General features: G+C 38.1%; 2 pseudogenes; both read right to left on the bottom strand.

Moving 5' to 3' along the window:
- Positions 1-917: 917 nt before the first annotated feature.
- Positions 918-4629, bottom strand: LOC105465819 (inorganic pyrophosphatase-like; annotated as a pseudogene).
- A 1617-nt stretch (positions 4630-6246) lies between these two features.
- Positions 6247-6966, bottom strand: LOC105465805 (phosducin-like protein 3 pseudogene; annotated as a pseudogene).
- Positions 6967-12795: the final 5829 nt, after the last annotated feature.

Genomic DNA, 12795 nt, shown 5'->3' with positions numbered 1-12795 from the left:
TTTCTACTTTTTAATTGTATGACATTCAACAAGTTTCTTAAACTCTTTGTGCTTCAATCTCCTCAGATGCAAAATGAAGACAATAATAGTACTTACCTCTTAAAATTAGTAAGCATGCAAAGAGGAAATGAATGTATGCAAAATTCTTAGAACATTATTTAACATATATTGAGTGCTCAGGAAATGTTAGTTATGATTATTTCAACTAGCCATTGAGGAGGATAATATGATACTTTCAGGGTGCCTTTGGCAGGAGAACATCCTTCGATTATTTTTTGTTTTTAGAGATTCAGGGGGTACACGTGCATGTTTGTTACATGGATGTATTGCATATGGTAGGGCTTGGGCTCCTAGTGTTGCCATTGCCTGAATAGTGAACATTATACCAAATAGGTAATTTTTCTACCGCCACCCTCCTCCCAGTCTCCCCTCTTTTGGATTCACCAGTGCCTATGATTTCCATCTTTGTGTCCATGTGTACCATTTGTTTACCTTCCACTTATAAGTGAGAACATGTGGTACTTGATTTTCTGTTTCTGAGTTATTTCACTTAGGATAATGGTCTCCAGCTCCATCCACGTTGCTGCAAAAGACATTATTTTATTCTTTTTTATGGATGCATAATATTCCATGATGTATATATACCACTTTATTCCAGCAAAAAATTTTATTTCCTAACATATGGTAAAATATACATCCCATATGTGCTCACCTTGCACATCTATTCACAAATGACTTCCAAATGACAACTGCTTTGATATTTAAGCATGTGCTAAAACTTATCTTAGTTGAGATTTGAAAAATGCTTTAAACGGATAACGTTCTGAGTATATTGGATTGGTCACAGCAGAATTTACTTTAGTTAGATGAGTTCTACAAATTTAAAGCTTTGAAAAGCTACTACTTTTCCCATCCAGATGAATACAATGCAGCAATATCAGCTTGTATTACAGAGAAATCTCATTAGTTTTTCTGGTGACGGAACCACTTATCCACATCTGTTGGTACTGTGCAGGCAGATTCACAGGATGGTGGTAAAGCATCCACAATGGCTCTGGCAGCATCAGGATCACACTTGAAGGGGCTCTCGGACACAGTTGTATTCATGCAACTGATTCCTTTTCCATTAATTTTCTTAGTCACTAATGCTTTCCAATGATCATGAGTAATTTTAATAATATCAGTTGTAAAGTCCTTATCTTTAAATGCTGCCTTAAAAGCAAACTCATTTCTGGTTTTCCATCAGGAACCTTATACCTTCTAACCCAGTCCAAGGTAGCTTCTAAGTAGCCAGGTTTCAGCCATTTGACATCATTGATATCACTATAATTGGCTGCATAAGGATCATCCACAGTTAATGTGGCAATGACTTTCCAGTCGGTTTCCCTTTTGTCAATCATAGCCAATATGCCTAGGGCTTTTGTGTCAATTATTTCACCTCTTGCACATACTTTGCTTCCAATTTCACACACATCAGTTGGGTCATTGTCACCACAACAGCCAGTATGTTTATCATTGTGTCCTGGGTCTTCCCAAGTCTGAGGGATGGCACCATAGTTCCAGATATATCCTTTATATGGGAACAGATTCACAAAATAACGAAGTTTTTCTTTTTTTACATCTTGTTTAATGGTGTTTAAAGGGTGCTTTGTAGCAATCTCCATTTTTGCATTAGACCAGCGTGGTACTTCCAACTACCATGTGGAACACATTCTTATCTGCATAAATTGGAATATCATGAAATGGAAATACATATTGTCCTTTCTCATTTTTGAAGAAGACTCGGTACTCCAGGGAGAAGGGCACGGTGTGCACCTCGGTGCTGAGACCGCTCACCGCCGGAGTCCAGCCACCGCCGCTGTCACACAGCCACCACCCCGCAGGCGTTGCCGACTGACAAGGAGAGAGCCCCGCGCCTGCGCACTGCGCGCGCTCTATACCACCTTTTTTTTTTTTTTTTTTTTTTTTTTTAAAATTCCAATCATCTGTTGATGGATACACAGGTTGATTCCATGACTTTGCTATTGTGAATAGTGCTACAATAAACATAACAGTGAAGGTGTTTTTTTGATACAACAATTTCTCTTCCTTTGGGGAGATGCCCAGTAGGGGGGTTGCTGAGTCAAATGGTAGTTCTGTTTTTAGTTACTTGAGAAAAGGGAATACTTCTACACTCTTGGTGGGAATGTAGATTAGTATAACCTCTATGGAAAATAGCTGGAGATTTCTCAAACAGAACTTCCTTCAGTATTTAATAGGCTTCTGACCTAATTGCTTCTGGTCAGTTCTGTAGTCAGATATTTGGTAATAGTCAGAGATCAGATTCATAATCCTTGAGTTTGGAAAGTAGATCTTCTGAGGATAGGTAGTGGTTCATGTGCAACTGGCCACAAAACAAAACATATTTTGTTTTGAAACAAAAATACCTTAGATCATCTCACTAATTGTATGACTAGCTAGGTCTTGTTTCTTTGCCTTTTCTTGAACCAAAGCTTCCACTAGGAATATCCATTATGAGCTATATCCATAGTGCATGCTTGCCAAGCTGTAAAATCAACTGTCAGGCAAAGTTGGAAGGGTAAATCCCCAGCCACCAGTGCTCAACTACTCTGCCCTATTGAGGCTGGTGTCATCTTGGCTGACTGTATGATTGCGGGCCTTATATCACCTTTATCTTTCTTGCCCAGGTTGATGGGAGCAGTTTATAGACAGAAGAATGCCTCATGACAATATGTCGACCAACAAAATGGGCATCTGAACTATTTAAGGCATTATACCAGGCATCATCCCCTTTCATTGCCATTGCTCCAACACTAGCTGAAGTTTGAGCTTCTCTATAAAACTTTTATAAAGGTCTATTGGGAGAAAATATGAAGACAGGCCCAGGCATTTATAGAAAGGCTTTATTTTGTATCCATTTTCACACATCACCCAGACAAACCATGAATTTTACTTTTCCAATTTTCATATAAAACTACATACACCGCACTGTACATGTAAAACAAATTTGGAAAGGAGCCTCAAGCTGGCCTCTGAAATTGTGTAAGCAATTATCACATTTTTGTGCGCAAATGCAGTAATTATATGTGTAATTTGGCAGCTGGGTTTGAAAATTTGGCCTTAAATGGAACATAGACAGGAAAAATAAATGTTGGAAAATGCCAATATTTTATAAAGATTTTGAATCAAATAATGGTGGAATTATTGCAAGCCATCTTAATTTTTAATTATAATGATCATTACACAATATACAATAATTTTTTGAGGAAGAAAAGAACTATAGATCAATTGCCCATAGTTTTTGTCAGAAAAAAATGCCTAATTTCTTTGGGAGGATAATTGTATTTTTCAGAGGTTATGGTACATATTTCAAAAGCTTTTTTTTCTTATAAAGAAAAGATAGTGATTGCCTAGTAGTTCAAGTTCTATGACATATTTTACTATGGGAAGAATAGAACTCTTTGTACTGATTACTTTAGAGGAAAAGTAGTATTAAGTCTGTACTTATATTTGAGCTAGTAATCTTAAATTAGATAAAGCTTTCTTATAAGCATTTAAGCTTTGGAATATAAGATTATAGCCCAAATGAAGAGTAATTTAGATTTCTTTGATCTAGATTTAAATTGAATTTACATAGTAAAATCATAGTTTTTATATTGTCATCAAGATTGACTCTAATGCATGTGCTTTTTCATGTGGTTAAGAGGGCTAGGGATTGGATTTAATATAAGGATGGCTGTGGAGTAGCATCTTCTATTCTCAGCAGGGTAATGGAGAGGTTGAGTTTGCAGGTTCTGTAGTCAGCCAGCCTGGATTCCAATCCTGGCCTTACTACTCTAGTAGCCCTTTCTGCACCTCAGTTTCCTCATCTGGCAAAATGGGAGCGGTAATATGTCCGTCAAATAGAGGTTTTGTCAGGACTGAATGAGACAACCATCTAAAGCACTTCGTACAGTATCTGGCACTGGTAAGACCTCAAACATGGCAAACTTTTTTTTTTTTTTTTTAAATCATCATTTGCTTTCTAGTGTTTAAATTGCAATCATTACTAAGTGATCAGGAGAGACTGTGCAACTCAGAAATGCAATCTGAGGGGAAGAGATAGCCAGTGAGTGACCCAAGTATGTGGAAAGTTCTCGAGAAATTCAGGTTCTTCATGATGAGGTAGTGTCCCCAATAGAGTGATAAAAGAAGAAGACATTGTGGGCTGAGCTCAGTTGTGGAATTTTATTTCAATTCTGTATCCAGCAATTAGAGCCTTCCAGGCCCGTGCTAAGCTAAGGTGTAAAGAAAGATTAAGCAAGTCTCTCTCTAGGAGCCTACAGTCCTTAGAAGGAATTAGATAAGTACGCAAATGGTTATAGTGCATGATGCAATACAGTCTGGGGGAGATGAACAAATAAGATGCCATGGGCATTATAAAAGAAATAGGGGGAAAAGAATATGTAGGTCTTTTTTTTTTCACTAAGATTATGCAAGTTTTCTTAGAATAGGTAACTTTTAAGGTAGGCATTGAACATTGTAAAGGTTTTGGTTAAGCAGACATAACTGGACTGGGGAGAAATTCCAGATGAAGAAAAGAGGAGAGAAGAGAAGTGTGCACCTAAGAATACCTGAGGCTTCCAACATGGTGAGGAGTCATGGACACAGGCCATTAAGGGAGGCTTGGCCATATTTGGAGAGCCTTTAAATGATATGGTGAGAAGCCTGCTTCAATTTCATAAGCAGCAGGCAGCTTTTAAAGAGGAGTGTTTTGATTAGATCTGTATCATGCCTTAGATAATCACTTTGAGATCTTGTTAAAACCCATATTCCTGTCCCCCTCTCCCAGAGATTCTGATTCAGTAGGTCTAGGGTGGAGCCTCAGAATTTGCATTTCCAGCAATGTCACATGTTACACTGATGCTTTGGGTTCACAAAATACATCACGAATAGCACTGGTTCCAAAATTTTTGTTTGCGTGTCCCATTAGTGAAAGAATTTTGACTGTATATCTTCACTATATGTATTTTTACTCATTTGTAAGTTATAGACAAACTACCACGTCAATATCTATTATGTATACCATAAAGCCTATACCAATTACAACCTTAAAGCCTGAGCTGGCAGGGCATGGTGGCTCATGCCTGTAATCCCAGCACTTTGGGAGGCCGAGGTGGGCGGATCATGAGGTCAAGAGCTCGAGACCATCCTGGCCAACATGGTGAAACCCCGTCTCTCCTGAAAACACAAAAATTAGCCGGGTGTAGTCCCAGGTACTTGGGAGGCTGAGGCATGAGAATTGCTTGAACCCGGGAGGTGGAGATTGCAGTGAGCCGAGATTGTCCCACTGCACTCCAGCCTGGTGACAGAGTGACACTCATTCTCAAAACAAAACAAAACAAAAAAACAAACAAAAAAGGGCTGCGCTAATGATAATAATTGTTTTATTTTTATTTAAATTATTAATGGTACAAAAGTTTTTGCTATCACTAAAATTATAATTATATTTGAGTATGCATCACTATTTTACAAACTTTTGTTAAAAAATTTGTCATACATTCAAATGTGTTTCTCAATTTAGTTTTTCAGCACTTTGTTGTAATGGTTTTCACAACTAAAAAACATGTCTCACAAAGACATATAAATACAAATGGAAGAATTTTCTTACTGGCTGTTTTAACTAATTCCCATTCACCAATTTTGAAAATGCTTATGTTAAAATTTGGCTAGTAGATTTCCATCTTCTTTGATGTCAATCAGTAGTTCTCACAGACAATTAGGCAATATTATCGTTGCTTTATTGTTATCAAAATGGGTTCAAATTCCATTTAAATTTTTTTGTTTAAAATAATTTTAAACTGGTTTAAAAATCTTGTTTCCAAAATTTTAGAGTGTATTGATAGGAGATTTTAAAAAAATTGATGATGATTGCACTTATCTTGTTTTTGCATCCAAATCACATAACAATTCTTTCTAATTCACTATTGAAACATTAACTTCCACCTTGAAGGGATAGGTTTTTTTGTATTTTTTTTTTTTTGCCATACCAATAGCTGTTTTTAATTTTTTAGAGGAAATACTATAATTAAAAAAAGAGTTCCAAAAAATGTAACAGTTCCAGCAGATTATTTCTAAAATGTAAACATTTGAAACATAATTTATAAAAAGCTAAAAACCAGAAGGAGTCATTCTTGCTTTTTCCTTTTTTAAAAAATCCAGACAATTTGTTACAAGAAAGTTCAGCATGTGATAGCAGCTGCAGCCTCAGTCACCCTCAGAATCGCTGTTCCTCCTCATGGGGACAGAGCGCCGCACTGAGGACAGCAACATGTCTTCAATCGGCTTCTTAGGGTTTTCCTCCAGGTCCAGCTTCATTGCTCCAGATTTAGACAGTTTCCACTCCAACTCATCTCTCATCAGGTTCATGCCATCAGACACCAGAGGACCTATAAACCGAGCCTTGATACCTCCTTCCAGGAAAACAAATCCCGTGGGCAGATTCCTATCAGGATAATTGGATATGCAGGTTGTTGAAATGGCTTTGATAAATTTGACATCAGGAAACTTCCTGGCAACTCCATTGAGGTGCTGGTTTATCAGGGCACTGAGGGGAATTCCTTGTTTGTAAAGGGACAAAATGGCCCACAAGCCCTCACCAGCTTTGGTAACTTCTTGAATATAATCCTTCCCTGAGATTTCCAAAACTTCTCCAAATTTATTCTTCAGTTTAGATGCTTTCCACTCAGCCAGTCTCTGCCGTCTTTACCTTTCAATAGCACGTTCATCCTTCTCATTAAACTCATCTTCACGATCCTCCAGCTCTCTCAAAGTCCTATCTTTATATGTTGTCACCACTGACTGCTAGAGGATGCACTCCTCCTCTTCCACCTCCTTTTCCAATTGTTTCAGACTTTCCTTGGGGGGCAACATACCCTTTTTGGGTAAGATGTCATTCCACTCAGCGTCTGCGTTGGGGTCCTGCATCTTGTTTCCAATTGCTCAAGCCAGTTGCTCCACCATGTTTATTAATATTAAAAAAATGCTTGAGAGGTAGCATAGCATGCATGCTATGGATAGCCCCCTTGCCATCACAGACAAGTTAGCGTATTTGGAACACTTGTCTATTTTGTAAATATATGTTTTTGGTTCTAATTTTTAATAGTTTGCCACAAGCAAACCTCTGTGCCATAGAAAATACTTCCATACGTAAATATAAATTGAGTGTTACTCCCCTCTCAATTTATTCTAAACAATTAAATTGACTATCTTTTAAAGTTTTTTAAAAAATAAAATTAACTAAATTGATGACATCTTGCAATATTTTGTGCACTTCTGGCTCCAATTCCTCAACTGCAAATGCTTGCCTGTATATAGCAGGATGTCACACGTGATCTGTCTCAGGAAACTTAGCCAAATTCTTTTAAAATTTTGGTCAAAGGAGTCGCTCTGTTACTTACACAGCTTTACTGTTAAAGAAGTTATTTACTCCTGGGAATACATCTTATCTGCATATTTTACCTGTGGCGGTTTGAAAAAAGTACAGCTCTTCATATATTTCATTATTGAAACACAACCTAGCGAAAATCATATGCTGAGATTTGGTAAAAAAGAAATATTTGGACCCATTCAAATTACATAACAAACTTGGTAAAACAGTAGAATTTGTCCAAATTCTTGATTAAAAATAAAATCTCAGGAATGGTTTCTATAAATGTTATGAAAATGGATTCAAATTCCACTGAACTTCCTTGTTTGAAAGATTTTGAACTGGTTAAAAAAATCCTATATTTGTTGACATAGGTGTCCATTTCAGTTTGTACCAAATTATTTTGCATGTATTATTTTAACATTCACCAAAGCAAAAAATTAGAATTTCGTAATAATATGTAGCCTTTTGATTTTCACTGTTAAAAGGAAACTTTACAGTTGGGCGCGGTGGCTCATGTCTGTAATCCCAGGACTTTGGGAGACCGAGGCGGGGGGATCACCTGAGGTCAGGAGTTTGAGACCAGCCTGACCAACATGGTGAAACCCTGACTCTACTTAAAAAAATACAAAAATTAGCCGGGCGTAGTGGCAGGCACCTGTAATCCCAGCTACTCAGGAGGCCGAGGGAGGAGAATTGCTTGAACCTGGGAGGTGGAGGTTGCAGTGAGCCGAGATCGTGCCATTGCACTTCAGTCTGGGGGACAAGAGCGAGACTTTGTCTGGAAAAAAAAAAAAAAAAAAAAAAGGAAACTTTACGTGTTTAATGACAGCTTTTAAAGTAAAAGGTTGAGTTTTACTTAATTTAAACACCTTTGAAAAAATTGCAGGGGCTTGTTTCTATGTTTTAGAGTATATTATTTCTCATTTTTCTTATTTTTGAAGTAGCTTGTTAATTGTGATTGGTTCATGTTATCATTACCATTATTTTAAAGCATAGTTCTGTATACGCATACCATAATCATTAACGCCAATATGTCAAGATGCAATATACACATAGGATGAAACTGTCAATGAAAATATATGTAAATCCATATTTTAAATGGTCTTCTAGATAATTTTGAATTTTTAAGGCCAATTTCTTATTACTGATTTTATCTTATAGTGTGTTTGATCAAGAGTTTACACTAGAGGTAGTAAATAGATTGGGTAGTAAATAGATTCAATAAACAATACAGTTTTCCAGAAACAACCAAGAGATAAAATACATGTCTGATCTCAGGGAGCTTTAAATTACATAAAGAGACAGGATGTATTCTCATGAAGCCATTCCAGGAAAGTTACAAAGCCATGGATCAATGATTTGGGCAGGACTGTAAACTGAGGAGTATGAGGAAGGAGGTAGGCTTGCTTTTCCCATGGAATCACTTGCTCCTTGATGAATAAAGCTGTGCCAGACTGATTCATTTCTGTTGCCTAGGTCAGCTTCATCCAGCCTAATAACTCAGAGGAGAACATAGTAAGACCCAAACACTTTAATATGAATGAGTTTTAAGATATTTTATACTTTTCAGGGTTTTTGTGAGTATTAAATGCCTACCACATTGCCTGGCATATTTTATGCGCTCAGCAATTAGTAGTTATTATTAATGTCAGGATTAGCAGGAGGCGTTTGGATGTGGGAGGGAACAGCCTTGTGTATATCTCTGAGGAGGTGTGTGGTAGAGAAAGGGCTAAAGACCTTCTGAATCTGTTTTAGGATATTATGCAGTTCTGTGAGAATGGGTAAAATGCATAACGTGTACTCGTAAGGGTGTATGTGCACTATCTAGGGGGACTGAAAAAAATGACTGTTATGGAAGGAAATACTTATGTCACTAGGGAGCCTAATTAGGGAAAGTGGGTTTTAAGAGGAGTTGAACTTTGAGTTGAGAGATAACCAATGAAGTTTGGTGAAATTTAGGAGAGTGAGAATATCAGGAAATATTCCACGTAGAAACATTGACATAAAAAACTAGGTCATGAATAAAAACCTGAACTCCTTAAGTTTCTGTTTTTTTGAATGTAAAATGGTGCATAATTCCACACTTACAAACAAAATTCTCATTTATTCATTGTCTAAACACACACACACACACACATATTTAGAGACAGGGTCTCCCTCTGTCACGAAGGCTAGAGTGCAATCACGTGATCATAGCTCACTACAACCTTGAACTCCCAGGATCAAGTGATTCTCCCATCTCAGCCTCCTACGTAACTAAGACTAGAGGTGCATGCAACCCTGCCCAACTAGTTAAAATAAATTTTTTTTGTAGAGATGAGGTCTTGCTATGTTTCTCAGGCTGGTCTCAAACTTCTCAAGTAAGCCCCCTGCCTCTGTTTCTCAAGGTGCTGGGATAACTGGTGTGAGCCACTGTGCCTGACCCTAAACCCATATTTATTAAATGCCCACTATATGCGAGTCACTGTTATAGGCATTGGAAAACAGCAGTGAGCAAAAGAAATAGTCTCTGCTCTCATGGAGTTTACATTCTACTGGTGGCAATAGACACAAAGATAAGTGATAAACAGAGAAGAGAAATAAAGCAGGATCAGGAGTATAGCTTGAGTGTGTGTGTGTAAGCATATCTTAGATTCCCTAAAACACAGAGCCTGAGATACACCTTGCATCCTAAAAATTTTAGGAGATGTGATTCTACGGCAGCAAAAGTATGGGAAAAGGGAACATAAAACAGGGAATCAGAGAAACAAATAAAAGATGGAACATTTTGGACCTGGTCACAGCCCCGGAAGGAATAGTTGACTGCTTGGTCACTAAGGACATTTCCAGAGGCTGTATGGACCTTTGTGCTTTAAAACTGTCTGCTGGAGGGAGGAAAGAAGGGCAATTTATGTTGCTGTCTTCCCATCTTTTGTTTCTTACTGATCAAAGCTTCCCTAACATGATGTTCCACTTCTCGTTGGTGCTATTAGGTCTCTCTGGGAAACTATTGGGAAGGCCAGAATCTTCATGGGCCAAGTTGGTTTGGACCTGGACTCAGGAGCCACAGAGGGCTGACTCTCTGCATGGGGAAAGCTGACTTAGCCAGCAGAGCTAAGAGATGAGCAGATGACCGTGTCAACCAGGGGTTTGATCACAAGAATTGCAGAGCTTTAATTGCATTTGGTGGGGCTACTCCATCTGGGAAGTAGGGCAAATGACTGATGTCTGGGAACAGGTAGGACAGAGTGAATCTGAGGAGGCACATAAATTGGATCTGGTATATAAGCTCTTTTTTATATAGTGATCAGACCTCTCGATGAGGTGCTACTTGAGCAGAGTTCTGAAGTGAGTAAGAAGGCCAACCAAACGGATATCTGGCAGAAATTCATTCTCGGCAGAGGGTATCTCAAGTGCAAAGAGCGTGAGGAAAGAATGGGAGGTGGGAGCATAGAGTATCTGAGGAGCAGAAAGGAAGCCAGTGTGGCTAGATTGAAATTAATGAGGGAAAGGGTGGTAGAAGATGAGGTCAGAAAGGCAATGGGGACCTAGCCCATGAAGGGCTTTCTGGGCCATGATAAGGTCTTTGGCTTTTTATTCATAGTGAGGTGGAAGCCACCGGAGAGGGTGAAGCAGAAGAGTGACATGATATGACTTTTTTTTTTTTTTGATGGAGTCTCTCTTTTTGTCACTGAGGTTGGAGTACAGTGGGGTGATCTTAGCTCACTGCGACCTCTGCCTCCCAGGTTCAAGCCATTCTCCTGCCCCAGCTTCCTGAGTAGCTGGGATTACAGGTGCCCGCCGCCCACGCTGCGCAAAATTTTGTATTTTTAGTAAAGATGGGGTTTTACCATGTTGATCAGGCTGGCCTCAAATTCCTGACCTCAAGCAGTTCACCCAACTTGGCCTCCCAGAGTACTGGGATTGTAGGTGTGAGCCACTGCACCTGGCCCTGACTTATATTTTTAAAGGAACATTCTGGCTTTGGGTATAGGATAGTTTATAGAGGAATAAAGGGGAAAGCTGGGAGACCGACTTGAAGACTCTAGGATCAGATGGTGGCTGTTGAGATAGGGAGTCAATGGATTCTGGTTATATTAAATTAGCTAGGGCTGTTGGTGTGAAAGAAAGAACTTATGGATGATTTCAAGAGTCTTGGCCTGATCAACTTGAAGTAGAGAAATGAGTCTCACTAAGGCCAAGTTCATATCTTTTGATAGGAACTTATCTATTTTGCCAATAAGAAGCTGTCACTGAGCAGGATCTTCCATTGTAGAATATTCGGAATTGAATTCACACATAATGCATAGTATGTTCAATTAATTTGTGTTTTAGATCCACTGGGTATAAGTCAATTGAAATTTTAAATTTTCATTATGCATTAAATCTAGTTATAGTATCTCTGTCAAAGAAAAAGGCAGAATTTAGCCCTAAAAGTAATAAATTGCCTAAGTGGTGGCAATTAGTGTGTGTTGGTAGTGTGCGTGTGTGTGTGTGTGTGTGTGTGTGTGTGTGTGCGTGTGTGTTGGTTGAGGGATGATGAAATGAATTTATTTTCAGTAGCCCTACAATGAAAGGCAGGCGGGAACTCCCCATACAATATTTTAGATTGCTTAAGATGTTGTCACGCCAGTTTTCATTGTTATTGATGCTAAACACGCTAGGAATATCTCTGGCTCATACAAAAGGTCCTGAATATTTCAATGATTTATGAAACAAAAAGGCTTCCTAGATGTCTGTGAAACAACACTGATGGCTTCAGTGAATGCAGTGGTAAGCATTTATTACAGCACCTGGAATGCAGTTACCTGGTTGCTTTTTGTTCCATTAACAAGTTGTGAAAAAGTCTTGATGGAGCTTTTAGCTGTAAAACATCTTAGAGCACAATCTGTTTTTAGAAGATTAATTCCATCTGAAATAGAGAAGCAAATGATAAACAGCTTAAAAGACACCAGAGAAATAGATCGTGTTATAGTTGAGGACAATAACATTGTTCCACATTTAAGAAAATTTTTAGCAAGAGAAAAAAATCTGAGAAGAACAATGAGTTTAACTGTGTTTATTGCAAGAAATTAGTTCGGATATTTTTGCAAAGACGTGTTAAATGGGAGTGAATAATTAGGACTTTTCTCAGCTAAAAAAAAGAAAAGACATAGAAAATGTTATTTTAAAAACATTTTTTGTTTATGTAATTATTTGAAAGCTCCCCTTAGACCCTAAAAACAAAAACAATCCTCTAAACTTCAAATTTATGATTTATTTATTTATTTTTCAATCTGAACTTTCTGAAAAGAGTGACCGCAAACTTGAGTGAATCCTGATGTCTAGTCAAGAACGATACAGATGAGATTTCACTGGCAGAGGTTCTACTTGGGACAGACAAATACTTTAATGATAAGGAGATA

The sequence above is a fragment of the Macaca nemestrina genome, chromosome 2 (genome assembly GCF_043159975.1).
Source record: "Macaca nemestrina isolate mMacNem1 chromosome 2, mMacNem.hap1, whole genome shotgun sequence".
NCBI classification, from domain to species: Eukaryota; Metazoa; Chordata; class Mammalia; order Primates; family Cercopithecidae; genus Macaca; species Macaca nemestrina.
The sequence above is the reverse complement of the archived record's forward strand: the minus strand, read 5'-3'. Positions and strand labels throughout refer to the sequence as shown.